The sequence below is a fragment of the Stenella coeruleoalba genome, assembly GCF_951394435.1.
Source record: "Stenella coeruleoalba genome assembly, chromosome: 2".
Taxonomy (NCBI): Eukaryota; Metazoa; Chordata; class Mammalia; order Artiodactyla; family Delphinidae; genus Stenella; species Stenella coeruleoalba.
In genome coordinates this window covers 57040968-57056968 of record NC_137147.1, presented here as the reverse complement: position 1 = coordinate 57056968, position 16001 = coordinate 57040968, and the positions used below count along the sequence as shown (strand labels likewise).

At 34.6% G+C, this 16001-nt stretch overlaps 1 protein-coding gene across 5 annotated transcripts in view; it reads left to right on the top strand.

The window, feature by feature from the left end:
* The window catches only part of LRFN5 (leucine rich repeat and fibronectin type III domain containing 5), a gene marked incomplete at its 3' end in the record, with an annotated part of 254541 nt that overhangs the window by 100711 nt on the left and 137829 nt on the right, over nt 1–16001 (top strand). The gene's annotated exons all lie outside the window — the stretch shown is intronic.

Genomic DNA, 16001 nt, shown 5'->3' with positions numbered 1-16001 from the left:
CTTCAACATCAAGTCCCCATCTGCATTAGCCCCTAACAAGAGAGTCAGCCTGTCCTTTAAGCTTTGAAGCCAGGTGTTGATTTCTCCTCTCTAGCTGTGAGAGTCCTAAATGGCATCTTCTTGCAATACAATGCTCTCTTGTCTAAGTTAAAAATCTGTTGTTTAGCGCAGTCACCTTCATTAGTGATCTTAGCTAGATCTTCTGGATAACTTGCTACAGATTCTACATCAGCACTTGCTGCTTCACTTTGCACTTTGATGTTTTGGAGACTCTTCTTTCCTTAAACCTCATGAACCAACTCTGTTAGCTTTAAGCTTTTCTTCTGCAGCTTCCTCACCTCTCTCAGCCTTTAGAAAATTGAAGAGAGGGCGAGGGCCTTGTTCTGGATTAGGCATTGACTTAAGGGAATATTGTGGCTGGTGTGATCTTCTATTCAGACCACTAAACCTTTCTCTGTATCAGCAATAAGGCTGTTTCACCATCTGATCATCTGTGGGTTCACCGGATTAGTACTTTTAATTTCCTTCAAGAACTTTTCTGTTGCATTCACAACTTGACTAACTGTTGGGCGCAAGAGTCCCAGCTTTCAGCCTATCTTGGCTTTCCACAAGCCTTCCTCACTAAGCTTAATCATTTCTATCTTTTGACTTAAAGTGAGAGATGTGATACTTTTTCTTTCACTTGAACACTTTGTGTTTTTGAAGACATTGTAGGGTTATTAATTGGCCTAATTTCAATATTGTTGTGTCTCAGGGAATAGGAAGGCCGGAGGAGAGGGAGAGAGACAGGGAAATGGCAGTTCAGTGGAGCAGTCAGAACACTCACACATTTATCGGTTAAGTTCGCTATCTTTTATGGGTGCAGTTTGTGGCACCCTAAACAATTGCAATAGTAACATCAAAGATCACAGATCATTATAACTAACATAATAATTGTGAAAAAACTTGAAATATTGCAAGAATTATCAAAATGTGATACAAAGACATGAAGTAAGTAAATGATGTTGGAAAATGGTGCCAACAGACCTGCTCGATGCAGGGTTACCACAAACCTTCAATTTGTTAAAAAAATGCACTATCTGTGAAGTACAATAAAGTGAAGTGCAATAAGTGAAGTGCAATAAAATGAGATATTCCTGTATATGATTCTTAAAAATACAAAAATACCCCAAGACGGTAACATCCTTTTACAGTCATAGTGTGTGGTGTTTTTATATCTCTTATACATATGCATATTTTAAGAAATTTCTGTTGAAATTATCCTATTATTATGAGCTATTATTTCAAGTCACCCACACACAACCTTTATTCCTCACCTACTGTTCTAATCATGGCACCGCTTAATTCAGTAATCTTATAACCTTCAGTTTACCTGTAATTCAACTTAACATATTCTCTCATAGTCTCTCTAATCATACCTTTTTGTTTCTTGTTTAAATCCTTTTACTCTTTTTGTCCTTTAAGATTTTATTATGTATTATGTATATATAAAATATTGGAAGAGAATATATAGAATACATTTAAAGGTATATCAGTATATATCTCAATATATATGCTTAATATTGAAAGAGAAGGCAAAAGATAAACCAAACAAAGCAAATCCCTCCCCAAAACCCCAAAAGTAGAAAAAAACCTTTGCTAAAAGTTTTCAGTAAAATTCTGCTTGAGGAAATTATGCTATGTGAAATAAGCCAGTCATAGAAGAACAAATACTGTATGATTTCTCTTGTATGAAGTATGTAAAATAGTCAAACTCATTGAAGCATAGAATAGAATGGTGGTTGTGAGGGGCTGGAGGGAATGGGAAATGAGGTATAAAATATCAGTGAGGCAAGATGCTTAAGTTTAGAGATCTGCTCTACAACATTGTGCTATCGATGCTGCTGCTGTATTATACATCTAAATTTCTATTCAGAGGGCAGATCTCATGTTAAGTGTTCTTACCACAATATAATAAGAAAATCTAATGACAACTTCTGTTAAAAGAAAATATATTTTTTAAAAAAGTATCTTATTCAGATGATTTCAAAACATTGAAAGCCATACCTAATATGTCACATATAGTAAGACTGAAGTAGCCTTTTATGTTTGTAACATTTTTCTTTTGAGGCCACCAAATTACAAACTAAAAACCCTTGAAACAGATTAAGACATTTATAGTTCACTATCGGTTAGCTGAAACCTTTAGCTAAGATTTGTTCTAATATGCTACACAGAAGCCTGAAATAATTTCCATTAGGGCTTTAAAAATAACATTCATGGGACTTCCCTGGTGGTGCAGTGGTTAAGAATCCGTCTGCCAATGCAGGGGACACAAGTTTGAGCCCTGGTCAGGGAAGGTCCCACATTGCCGCGGAGCAACTAAGCCCGTGTGCCACAACTACTGAGCCTACGCTCTAGAGCCTGCGAACCACAACTATGAGCCCATGTGCCACAACTACAACTGAAGCCCATGCGCCTAGAGCCCGTGCTCCACAAGAGAAGCTACGGCAATGAGAAGCCCACAGACCGCAACGAAGAGTAGCCCCTTCTCGTCACAATTAGAGAAAGCTCGTGAACAGCAACGAAGACCCAACACAGCCAAAAATAAATAAATAAATAAATAAATAAAGTTATTTAAAAAAATAACATTCATAAGCTCACATGAATTGACTTATACTAATTAAAAGCACAAGGACATATTAAATTACAACATGTTTTAAGTGGCAATATGGCCGATTTTTTATTTTATCTTTCTGTAATATAATAACTACACATAATTGCTTCTTATAGGACATTATAAATTTGTTCTTTCTATTGCTGAGAATGGACATAATCCAAGTAAACATGGTTGAGACACTTAAAATCATAAGCATATTTTCAGGAATATATTATCATTAATATATAACATGCAATAAATGAAACTCAGGAATTTATTGCTGTGATAATTATTTTCATCTGTTCACATAATCTTGTTATCCACCATATGATCATCATATCAGTTCTTAATTCACTCTTTCTCCATAGCCATAATAAAAGCTTAATTCATTTTTCCTACCCTTTGAACTTTTTATTTCACATCTCAGTTATCAGTTGCTACCTTTCAAAGGCCCTGTAGATTTTCTAGCACCAAATTTCCCTATTTTTTCCTGCATCTTGTCAGATTATTCTTTTTTCAACAGTCCTGAATTGTTACTTTTATTGACCTCATTGATGTGGAACACCCCTGAGATATATTGCCTTGGGGCTTTGTCCTTTCCCTTTCTCACTTCATAGCAGATAGTAGTTTAGTATTAGTAATGAAGTCAGCAGTAGTTATGATATTTTAATGAGCACATATATGTCAGGTACAGAGCCTTGCAGTCATTCTTTCACCTAAGTTTTATGACCACATTAACAAGATGCCTCGAATTACTATTCACATTTTAGGGATGAAAATTGGAGGCTTAAAGATTATTCCCTAGTAATACTGCTGTTAAAGGGTATGGTCAGCATAAGAAGCCAGGGCTATCTGATTTTGGAACCCAGTGTTTTAACACCTGTTTTCTGAACTCCCATTTGCTTGCATGGCTTCATCTGTTGTTTGGAGACAGTTGACATTTGACTGCATCTTGATTCACAAGCTTCATTCTTACATATAATGTGGTAATTAGGTCTGGCAGAGTAAGATATCTTCCTGTCTCTTTTAACCCTTACCAGATATTTTTCATTGTCTGACACATGGAGACTAGTCAGTTATCTCAAAACTAAAACCTAGAAGTCATCCTTTATTCCCCACTTGCTACGCCATGCTTTTGGGAGCAGAACATCTTTAAAATTTATACCTTTCTTACCCTCAACCCATCTGTTTGTCAGGAGCTGGTAAATATTTGCCTCGGTTACTGTGAATTGCCACATTTAATTATTTCAGAGAGTTTGGCCAAATACTATTTCTTGGTCTCCACTGAACCAGATTTTTACTTTTTAAAGTCTTTTAAGCTATGCCAGGAAACGTAAATCTACTTCATAGGACACATCTAGGTCCCTGTATACTGAAGACACAGTCTTTTCTTCTCTGGAATAATCAGTTTACTCTTAAATACCCAATTTTATATATTCTTATTTTCTCTTATGTTAGGCTGAAAAAAACGTGTTGGAAAAACTTACTGTTCAAAATGTTAACCTTTTATTTTCTAAACAGAAAATTATGATGTAGTTGGTTGAAATTTCTCCTAAGTTATTTATTTGATAGTGCTTTTACCTAGTTATTAAAAAAATGCTTACTCTTAGAAACCCAAGCCTATGGTATCAAGTATGACTGGTAATCATAATACATTAATTAGATAAAAAGGCACCACATTACTTAAATAGCTTGACTTGCTATTGGCTATAAGAGTGTCCCTTTTGGAAACTCAAAAGTAAGTCTTTGCTTCTCTCAGTCATTGTTTTCAATATCTGTTCCCCCAGTTATGCCATTTTATAAGTATGATTATTCAAAGGAATCCCTGGAACTTTCACCATTGCATCTCTTTCCTATATAATGCCTTCATTTTTCTGCCACGATTTCTGTCAATAAAAATTTCCCTTTTCTATGCCATAGTTTGGTAGAGCTCAATCTTTGTTAAATAACAAATATACAATGTGAAGTGTGACTCTTGCTATTGTGCATTAGAACAAGTAACACACATGCATCCTTTCAGGAACATTCTAGTAATAATAACTAGAAGAATGTCTATAATGCATGAATTTCCATAAGGGCATTATGATGTTGGAACTAAAGCCTGAAGTGCTCGTGTAATTATATATGAGCAGTAGTGTACTCTACTTGGTCATACCCTCTTCACAACCAAAAGAAGTTTCATTCCTTTTTCCTACACTTTTGACTTTTAATAGCCATCACAGGAATCAGTCACTTATCTTTCATAGGCCCTTTAGATTTTGGCCCACCATCTTCTCCTTTGTCAAATTATTCTGTTTTTTACCTTTTCTTCTTACATAAGGCTCAAATGTATAAAGCATACATTATAGTTTAACTGTTTAATTATGCATATATTGGGATTGTGGCCGAATGATCTCAAATGCAGTTATTCTCTCTCACTCCAGAAAGGCCACTTGCAGTTGGGATTGAATTTCAGATTCCTGGATAGTATGGAGATATTTACTGTCTTGTGATTTAAGGAATGGATACTGAAAAGGGAAAGGTGGCCGAAAGACAAAGATTAAAGAGAAAAATTCACCCTCTTTACATCTTTACCCAGGGGGTGATTATTAAATGCTTTTTCTGAAGTACCAAAACAAGCTTTTTCTTTCAACATCTCTGTGTTAAGAGACCCTCAGACCTTTTTTTCCAGAATGTTTTGGAAAAAGTTCCTTGTAGAATTTAGGGTTTATTGAGAGGATGACAAGTCTATTGGAAGAAAACCATCTAAATTCATTTTGGCCTTTTCTGCAATTTTGTCATGATCTGTTTCCCAAGAAAATCACTTTTGTTTCTCCTTAAGTTCTTCTTTAGGAATTTCTTCTAGGTTTAATCACACAAAAATTTTATTGGAACATCCCTAAGGAGCTTTTATTTTTTCATTTCAGGCAAAGCATCTGCTTTGTTTTCATGGCACTGCAGTAACATAGGCCTATCCTTATTTTCAGTTCAGTCTTCACTTAATGGGAAGGTTCTGGTGGTGATATTGGCAGTGTCATTCCTCTGTGTGTGGCTTTTACAGAATCTAAAGGGCTGTACCTCATTTTGGGAAATCTGTCATTAGTCACATTTATTGGATAAACATGCAGGGTCAGCAGTCACTAAAAGTACATGCAGACAGAATTAGTTGCTGTTGCTTCTTTTTGAAGAAAACACAAATAAAATGGCTGTAACTACCTCTCTGAGATTTCAGACTAACAACTAAAAAAATCTATAATCCAGAGTAAAATAAAAGACTAAATAGAATCACTCACCAAAAATGTCTAACAGTATCTGAGCCTCATATAGGTCATCTTAATGAACTCCAAGACTCTCAGAGAAGGAAAAACACACCTCTGTTTATCCTTTTCAAAAGGTCACCCGCAAAAGTTCAACTATAAAAATAAATGGAAACCCATATCCCTATCTATCTTTTAATAAGAGTGAAAGATATTGTATGATCCTTATAAATGTTTTTAAGTCCTTTAGTTAACTCTCAGATTTCCTTTGCATCTAAGAAATGTAGTCTTTTCTAGACTTCTGTCTCTCTTAATTCTTCATCATTAAGAGAATCCATCAAATCTATTGCATAGGATTGGGAAAGTTTCCAAATTTTATAGCTGTCTTCTATCTTGAAGCCAAAATATTTTATGAGTCTCTTGGTTCTGATGTTCCTAACTCAGTTGAATGTCTGAGCATTTTAGATGAGAGACATTTTTATCATTTTGACAAAAATGGCAACTTGAATTTTAATGACTCCATCAAAAATTGATCAAGTATGTTGTTTCTGTGAGGCCTTTCGAAAAATGAACTTACTAACCAGCAATTCTAAAGACCCATCCATTTTAGCTTAAAAGCTCCCCTTCAGTTCAGTACATGAATTAACTGTTTATTCACATATGGCATCTTTTAAAAATGAATACAAATTGCAGTTAGAAATCTAGAACGAAGGTTTCCAATAGTAAGCCAACTTTTTGCAATTAATCATTCAATCAAACTGTCAAAAACTGTATCCCTTATCCTCATTTTTTTTAACAGCAAGAGTTACCTATTAAGTACAAGAAAGAATATTATTTTGAATGAAAATACTTTTGTAACTTCAATAATTTATTATCTTTGTTAAATAATATTTGAACATCTGTTGATAAATAGTTCTATGGAAGAGATGATTTTTTTTAATTAAAGGGATTTTTTCCACAACCCAGTTTTAAATTCTATAGTTATAAGTTCTCCATGTATAATGTTCATTTTTCTAAATATTTAGCAATAATTTTAGAGTAATACATTTTTAAACATCTATGATTATCATGGAAAAATTTTAAGAAGATAATATTTTATTGTAAATAAGTGAAAAATAACTCTCTCAATGAGACAGTTTTCTGAAAGAATATTAACAATTTTAATTGCTGAAATTGCAGTAGTTATAAATTGTCTTAAAACATGAGAATTAATCTTCCTAATCCAATCTATAGTCCTTTTTGCCCCGAATTCTGTCTCTGATATTTGAACATTACACTTGTCTTTTTAATCATCAGTGCTATTCATTATTATGTATACAGAAAAATCCATAGAAAGCAATAGACTCTTTTTTTAAGTGACTGTCTGCTGATGTTGACCTTTTATTGTACAAAGGTTATGAAATGCTAATTAAACTCTATAGTTGAAAAATAAAGTCCTAATTGCTTACTACCACTTCAGCAGATATTAACCACAATGACTCCCTTCAAGCTCTTAGCTGTATGCAAACTTACTTTTAGCAAAGTTTGTTAAATTTACAAACATTGTAGTGACTTGTAAGCCTGGAGTACTTTGATGAATTCTGAGAACGGTACGGTAGATGGATAGTGCATGGATCTTGCAAGAAGATGGGTAAATAGACATAAAGTATCATAAATATTAAGTTTATATTATAGGGAGCCTAAAATATGATGGACCAACCAAACTTAGGAGTCAGGAAAGTCTTATCGGAGGAAATACAGTTTGAGTGTGGACTTGGTGTATAGGATTAGTTATAACATGGGTAGTATTTTGTGATTTTTTTAAAGCTAACATTCCAATTTTTTATGTTAATACATACTATATAATTTTCACTTTTAAGGTTAGAACATATTGTTCTAGTCACCTCTTTTTCACTTAACCATTTTTCTGTTTTTGAACATTAGTTCTTTCCTATTCCTCAATTTACCATTATAAATATATGTGTATGAATATCTTTTAAAGTATATTTTTCATTAACATAAACCCCCAAAATGATATTGTTTGGCAAATTCTTCGGAGAATTTGACGTTGCCTTTCATTCTGATTGTTTGGTAATTTCCTATTTATATCTTTGTATGTTAATTGAACAAAATGTTCACCACTGATTTGTACATGAGTAGTACCCAATAGGATACCCTGCACAAACTGGGCATTTGTTATCTAGATGTTCAGTTCAAAAATGAGAAGAAATATTGTTTTTATATAGCCTAGTGCCTTCCTTTTTATCAAAAATATTTGATAATGCAAGAAGTTAATTAACTTATCCAAGAACAAAACAACAGAAAGTGTGACGAACTAAGATCTGAGCACACACAGACTGCAGGTCTTGTCATTCTATTTTCCTTTAGCTCAAGATTAAAATTATCTAAACCTTTTTCTTAAAACGTCATGCTTTCAGTTTAATATGAATTTAGGGAGCCATTTTTTCTATAAGTTTGTATCCAATATGTGAAGTGCTCACCCACTTTTAAAATTAGCCTCAAACTTACCAGATTTGATACTTTTCAAAGGTAAGCCCCCTCTATGACTACCAGCTGTATTCCAGGCTTTTGTGGAAACACTTCACTTACATGATCTCATTTAATTCTCATGTAAAATAGATGAGATCATTGGTGCTTAGGTAAAATGACTTTTCCCATAATCATAAAGCTTGTAAGTGATAATTTTCAAATGCTGGTTTTTTCGTAGCACAATACTTATACAGGCTTGGCATCAGACAGATCCGTACTAAGTTCCATTTTGCCTCTGCCACCATCCTATTCTAAAAATCTCATGTATGTCATGGACTAAGGAAAACATCTCCTAACTGGTTTATCTTCTTCCACATTAGCCATCATTAGCCAGAATAATTTTTTAAATTGTTATAAGTTATTATAAATTATTATAAGTTATGTCAATTTGATCATGTAACACATTCTTAATTTGTTTCCCTCTTAGTCTCAGTTATATGAGCTAAATTTAGAAGATAAGAAGTTAGCTAGGCAAAGAAGAGGAATAAGGATATTCCATGTTGAAGAAGCATCCTATGCAGAGGCCTCACATATCCAAAAGGCGAGTTGGTTTGAGGATTTGTAAATATAATTAGAGATTTTAAAGTTGTCTTCAAAGGGATATGGTTAATATGCATACAGCTTAGGGCATGAAGAATGGTGGGAGACAGATGCTTATGGGACTGTATGCCATATTAGAATTTTACATGTGACACACAATTTGATTTGCATTTTATAGAGATAATCTTTATGGTGGTGGTGAAATGAAAATATGGAGGATATGTTGTCTTGTGATAAGACAGGAGCATGGATTCCATTTATGAGGCTGTTGTATTAATGCAGGTGAGAGATAGTGAAATATTGAATTACAATAAAGGTAGTGAGGAATGAGTGCCAACAGAACTAGGATATTAAGATTATGAGTCAAGAAAACCTTATTGAAGATTGTAAGTCAAGAGAACCTTATTGATAAGATGAGAAAATTTTCATCCTAATTTTGAGTGTTCACTACCACTAAATTATTACATTAATTAAGAAGTGGCAGGTTGGGAAACCAACATATATTTTAATAAAACAGTCTCAAAAATGGTAACTTCAAGCCAACATCAGTATGAATACATGCACATTTTGAAACTATGTCTCTAACTTTCATTTCCATATTAAAATATATTTTCTGTTCAGCTTATCCAGTTTTGATATGTTGAGATAAATTTAAACATATATTGAGCTTAGCTATAAAATAAATTAGAAAAAGTGTGCATAAGTGATTTACCAATTTGACTCCTATGAATTAAATTTCCAGTTTATTTCTTATTACTCACATCCTTTCTAGGGCTATCAATTCCCTTCTTCTTTTTTTTTTTCTTTTGCGGTATGCGGGCCTCTCACTATTGTGGCCTCTCCCGTTGCGGAGCACAGGCTCTGGATACGCAGGCTCAGCGGCCATGGCTCACGGGCCCAGCCGCTCCGCGGCATGTGGGATCTTCCCGGACCGGGGCACGAACCCGTGTCCCCTGCATTGGCAGGCGGACTCTCAACCACTGCGCCACCAGGAAGCCCCTTCCCTTCTTCTTTGACACGACTTGGTTGAAGTTTCTTGTGCCTGTGTAACTTTTTATATAAATCAGAAAAACAGAGTTGAATGGAAAGACACTTATAAGGAGTCAGAGATTCTCTACTACAGATAGTGGCATGGCCTAGTGCAAATGACTGTTTACATCTGGGCCTCGGAAATGACATCAGATAACAGTGCTACCTGCCTCTTTAAGACTGTTTTGAAGGCCAACCTAAATAATGTGTAGAAAAGCTTTGAAAATAATAAAGTACACAAATAAAATATTAAACTTGGCTTTTATTTTGCTCTGAGCTCAGTTACACCTAGGCAGGACCATCAGGCTAACGCATGCAGTCACTAAAGAAGAAAATCAAATTGTGCTCTTGCTCAGAGACTTAAGAGTTCAGAGTTCATAGAAAATAGTGAATTAATAGTAAAATTCAAATGCACATATTTTTAGAGTTATAAAGGAAGTTACAGTTCCCTTGGTCAAATGTGAAAATCACAGACTAGAACATATTGAAAAAATAATTAAAACTGTACCTCCCCCATACACATCTGTGTTCGAGCAGAAACATATTGCTTCTTGATAGTCCTAAGGAATGAGGTAAAATTTCTCATTTATATTCAGTCTTAAGTATATATCCCCTTATAAATTTAGTGATGATACCTACATGTATTTATCTCATCACTTTGAAAGAGACCTCTCTCCAAGCAGAGCTGCACTCTGAGGGTGCAGGAAAATCAGTTTGCCTTTGAAGAAGGGCCAGCGTAAACCTGGCTGCCTTATTAGAGGCAGTCCTGTAAGGACAGTAATACTTGGAAGTATCCTCATGACCATCCCCTCCAACCTTAAAACCCACACAAGAATGTCATCTTGGGGAATTCCCTGGCTGTCCAGTGGTTATGACTTGGTGCTTGGATTCACAGATTTAATAAGCACCATTTCTTATGTACTTTTGCAAGTCAGTGTCAAAATGCTGAACAAGAAAAGACCAAGGACAGCAGGGTTACTCTCTAATGAAATTATGTATCTGAAAATGCTTTGCAAACACTATTTTATATTCATCTTTGGTTCTGTGTCCTTCTTTCTGTCTTTTATACGTGCTACTTTATAATCTGACCTTATGTGGAATTCCTCCTGTACAGTCTTCATGGTTTCTTTAACTTTCTTTCCAATTACCTCTTTATCATCACATCATTTCTAATTGCATCATTTGGATTTTACTTTTAGGATTTTCTTCGCTTTTTGAGTCATCTTTTCTCTTAGAAACTTTCACAAGAGGTAACTTCTCTGAGTTTTTTAGTATATGATTTTCCTTTATTTGCAGTTGAAAAATTCTTAATTTGTATTTCTTGAGTATCTGTTTTATGTATCTGAGTGTGCTTGATGCTGCTGGGCATGCAGTTACCCATATGATGTTTCTGGACCTCAAAAAGCTTGTAAGACAATAGGAGAGCTAAGGCACATGATGTACCATTAGGGGTACGTCATAAGTGTGATACCTCTCACTCCATTCTCTTAGTTCTTCCCTGTATTTGTAAATGTGGCTTTAAGTCCTTCCCACCCACCCGCTCAAAGGAAGTACTCCTCATGCTTCTAGATATTTTCTGTACCCATATTGCCTATTAGCATGTTTGCAGTGGTTCCAACTTCCAATCTCCAGGTGGTCCTTGGTTCTTCTGAGATTGCTCCAAAATCTTCTTTTAAGCCACTGTGAATCTAATTTAAAATTGCTCAACAGTTGCCCAGGATTTACAGCCTCCTATTCAACTCATTGACTTTCGTCTAGTATATATGCTATAATGTTCTTATTGTGACCATTATAAAGCATGCTCAATCTGTCTACATACGTTTTTATTTATACAGTGTTCTCATATATACTCATGAGGGTGTGCATATTAGAAATATCTACTTTATCCATATATGCATAAAGTAGATATTTCTAATATACTGTGCATATATACTATGTAGGTATTTCTAATACACTGTATATCTAGTATGCCTGTGTGTGAGTTGAATTTACTTAGACCATAAATTCACTTCTTTGGATTTATAAATTTCAAGTAGATTTATTTTTTAATATAGTTTATTTAGCATTTTGAATAGAGCTTAAGGTAATGAATTAAAAACAAAGAAACAACCACAACAAAAACACAGAATGATTCCTATCGATACACGCAGAATTTCCTCCCACTCTTTTAAACCACCTCATATTTCCCAAGCACCAGAAATCCATATTTTCTTTTATTTTTTGGCTAATACAGGTAAGAGCAGCTAGAGAGACTCTGTTCAACCTCAGCCCAGCAAGGCACACAGCAGTTGGATAAATTACCATATACACATTAGTGGTGCAAGACCTAATTCTTGTCCCTTACAGTAATGCCACTGATGTGCTCTGGTACCCAACACAAGCAACAATGCTGTACTTTCATTGACTAACGGATTTAAGGGTTTTTTTTGTAGTTTTCCTGGAGACACTGTATTCAAGATGTAGTTTAATAAGGACTGAATAATTTACTGAAATTGTTAAATTGGTGTTCTGGATATTCCTTGTCTATTAATGAATGCTGAGATTGCAGCCTGATACTGTTGCTTCATAAGGGTTATTCCAAGACACATGATGTACCATTATGTAGATTCACATGCAGTTGTGAGAAATAATACAGAAAGATTCCTACATACCCTATACCTAGTTTCTCCCAGTGATACATCTTGCATAACTGTAATATAAAATCTAATAGCTCAACCAAGAAATTGACATTGCTCTAATCCACTGACCTTTTTCAGATTTTACCAGGTATACATATACTTGTGTGTGTTTATATTTAGTTTTCTAAATTTTTCACATATGTAGGCATGTATGAATACAGTCAAAACACAAAACGGTTCTATCACCATAATACCTCCTGCTATGCATTTGTACCCACAGCTGCCTCCCTCCCCCATCCCTAACTCCTATCGATTATATTTAATTTTAAAAGACGTGTACTCATGTATTACTTGTATAATGAGTATTAATAAGCATATGGGACATGTACTTTCTCATCTGCGTATTAAAAAATAATCTGGTTTCTACAGATTTCTACATGAGTCAGAATTTGAAGAGAGTACATGTATAATATATACATGTTTTGAAATTCTGTTAAAATGTGCTTTAAAAAATTTTATGTTCAGAGGATGTGTACAGTATTATGCTTTCATTATGAACTCATTTCTGATTGCACCTGCAAGAGGTGAGGTTGTAGAGGAAAGAAAAGAATGAAAGGAGAGAAAGGGAAGTGTGTGTGGAGGGGAAGAAGAGGTGAAAGGATGGAGGGAGGAAAAGTAGGGGGAGGATGAGAACCTGCCTATATAGAATGTCTAAGTAAACTGGTGCATCACTGAACAAAATGGTCAGAGATCAGATGGAGACAAAGCACCAATGCCAGTATGGACTAATGTTAAAAACTTGATATCTCAACCTGATATGAAACTCTGTTGGTACTCTGAAGAAAGAAGTGGAAAGAGGGCAGAATCAGGTAGAAATAGGTTGAAATGTAGAGGGTTTTGTTTTATATAAAATATAAAGCCTCTTTTTTTTTTTTGGCAAGTTATAGTATTTGGGCACTTGCACTCCTCACATCCACAAGTATGTGCATATGTGTAATACACAAATAACATCAAAATGATGCTATGATGTAGGGATTATTATAACCACTTTAAGAGACAAAAGTTTTAAGTAAATCAAGAGTCACAGAAGACAGGCAGGCAGGGAAGTAATGGAAGGAGGGAGGGAAGGAGAAAGGGAGGGAAGGAATGGGGGGACAGGAAAGAAGAAAGGAGTGAAGGAGGAAAGAATGAAACACTGTATGTAGATACATATAGTTCAACATTGTATTAATAAGAACTTACTCATATTCTCTTAATTGAAAAAGATCATTACCAAGATGACACACTGACATGAAGATTATGTGACCATAGTATCTGTCTGCTGACTTTTCCCTAATCACTAAGAGCAACAAGAATGTTGCATTTTATTTTTCCCTGTGTCCAAGGGAACAGAGCAGGACTGACATTTATATTGTCAGAACAGACCGTGATCTAGGACAGGAAGAAGTAAAAGGACAATTCTCTCACTTCACCAAGGGATAAGATGTGCCACTCAAAGTTGTCTTTAGGAAAAAAAAAAATGTTTCCTGAACTTTGAAATTCAAAGAAATTTCAAGGAAACTCTTAGCAGAGAAAGTTTATCTTGTGAAGGATTTATACATTGAAGTATTTTTTGTTACTATTTTGGATTATTTTGGTTCTCTCATGTAAGAAAATATTAGTTATGCAAGGAAAAATACTTCATTAGCTCTACAATCTTCATTGGGCCTTATTTTACATTTATTTTATTTATTTTTGTATAAGACTTTTGCAAACAAAATCTAGTAAATAAACTTTAAGATTAAAGTCAAATTGGGATAATGCATTTGGTTTCTTCACTAAATCAGTTATTAGTTTAGTATCTGCTGTTTATCATGAAAAATCCATTATATTAAATTATCATTATTAAATTTAGGGAAGGACTCAGTTCCTTAAAAAAAAAAGCAAAGCCAACAACCACCTCTACCCACCCTCTGCCCCTTCCAAAAATGCCCTTCACCTTGGGTTGTATCTTGTTGAAATACAGCATCACTTGAAGTTATTTTCTTGAGTTGTTAGCAGGAAATTGCAAATGCAGTAATAAAATTTTTAGGTCACCAGGATTTATGTTTTATTTAACTGCTGAACTCTTGCAATTAGAGGAAAGGAATGATTAGTTGTTCTCATTTACCATGTGACATTTACATTAAGGAATAAATGCTCTAGTGGTGCATTAATTTATTTATCATATGATCCTGGATGTGTATAATAATTTGTAAACATTTTCCTATAGCTAAGTACATGATATGACACTTTTATCCAATAACACAAATGCATTTCCATATTCAATCAGTGTCTCTAACTTAATTTTTAAATTAGGTTTAGCAGTGCTGGTGATGAGGCAAGCTTGCTTTAGTGATAGTATTTATCTGAATCCTTCTGAATATTTATGTATTTAAAAAACTCATTTATGTGAAGTGATTTCCAGGTTTTTTTGTTTTTTTTGCGGTACGCGGGCCTCTCACTGTTGTGGCCTTTCCCGTTGCGGAGCACAGGCTCCGGACGCACAGGCTCAGCGGCCATGGCTCACGGGCCCAAACGCTCCGCGGCATGTAGGATCTTCGCGGACCGGGCCACGAACCCGGGGACTCTCAACCACTGCGCCACCAGGGAATCCCTAGAATTGCTTCTAAGATGTTTTATTTCAACATACTGTCATGAAGAAAAGGAAATCTTTATGAGATCACACGGGAAAATGGCTTTATTAGAATCCCAATCTAAAATCTCTTGTTTTCGGCATTGTTCTTGCCAAACAAAATACATGGACCAAAAAAAAAAAAAAAAAAAAAAGAAATAGCACCTTTTTTGGGGTTTGTTTACTATAGAATCTGTAATGGTTTTCTGAAATCCTCACTTACATTATGAGATATAAGAGCATTGATTTGGAGTGAGATGGCCCTGGTGAAACCTCCAGCTTTGCCAGGTACTAGCTCTATCCCTGCTTTATTTTGTATAGCATTGTACATGAATATATATTTATCTCATTTGATTCCTGAGAGAACTGATTTGGATAACACATTTATTTTAGTAGCTAACACATCGTAATTTCTTAATAAAAGATAGTATAACCAAAGAAAAATGTTACCATTAATAAATTATATAACCATACATATAAAGAACTTTCTCTGGGGAATTTCAATTAGATGGGATTGTATTAGTTTCTATGCTTTTCATGTTAAAATGAAGACAGAAATACCCTTGATCATCGATCCTTTTTTTCCCTTTTGGTTAGCATAATAATTGGAAGTACTTATAATTTGCTATCCTAATGCACTAATATAAAGTAATTATAAATTCACATTTATTCTTGCTGTAGTAGTAAATACTACCTCGTTACTACAGAGAAGGGAAAATAATCAGAGTTTCAAAAACAATGAGGTTTCTTTGGCTTAA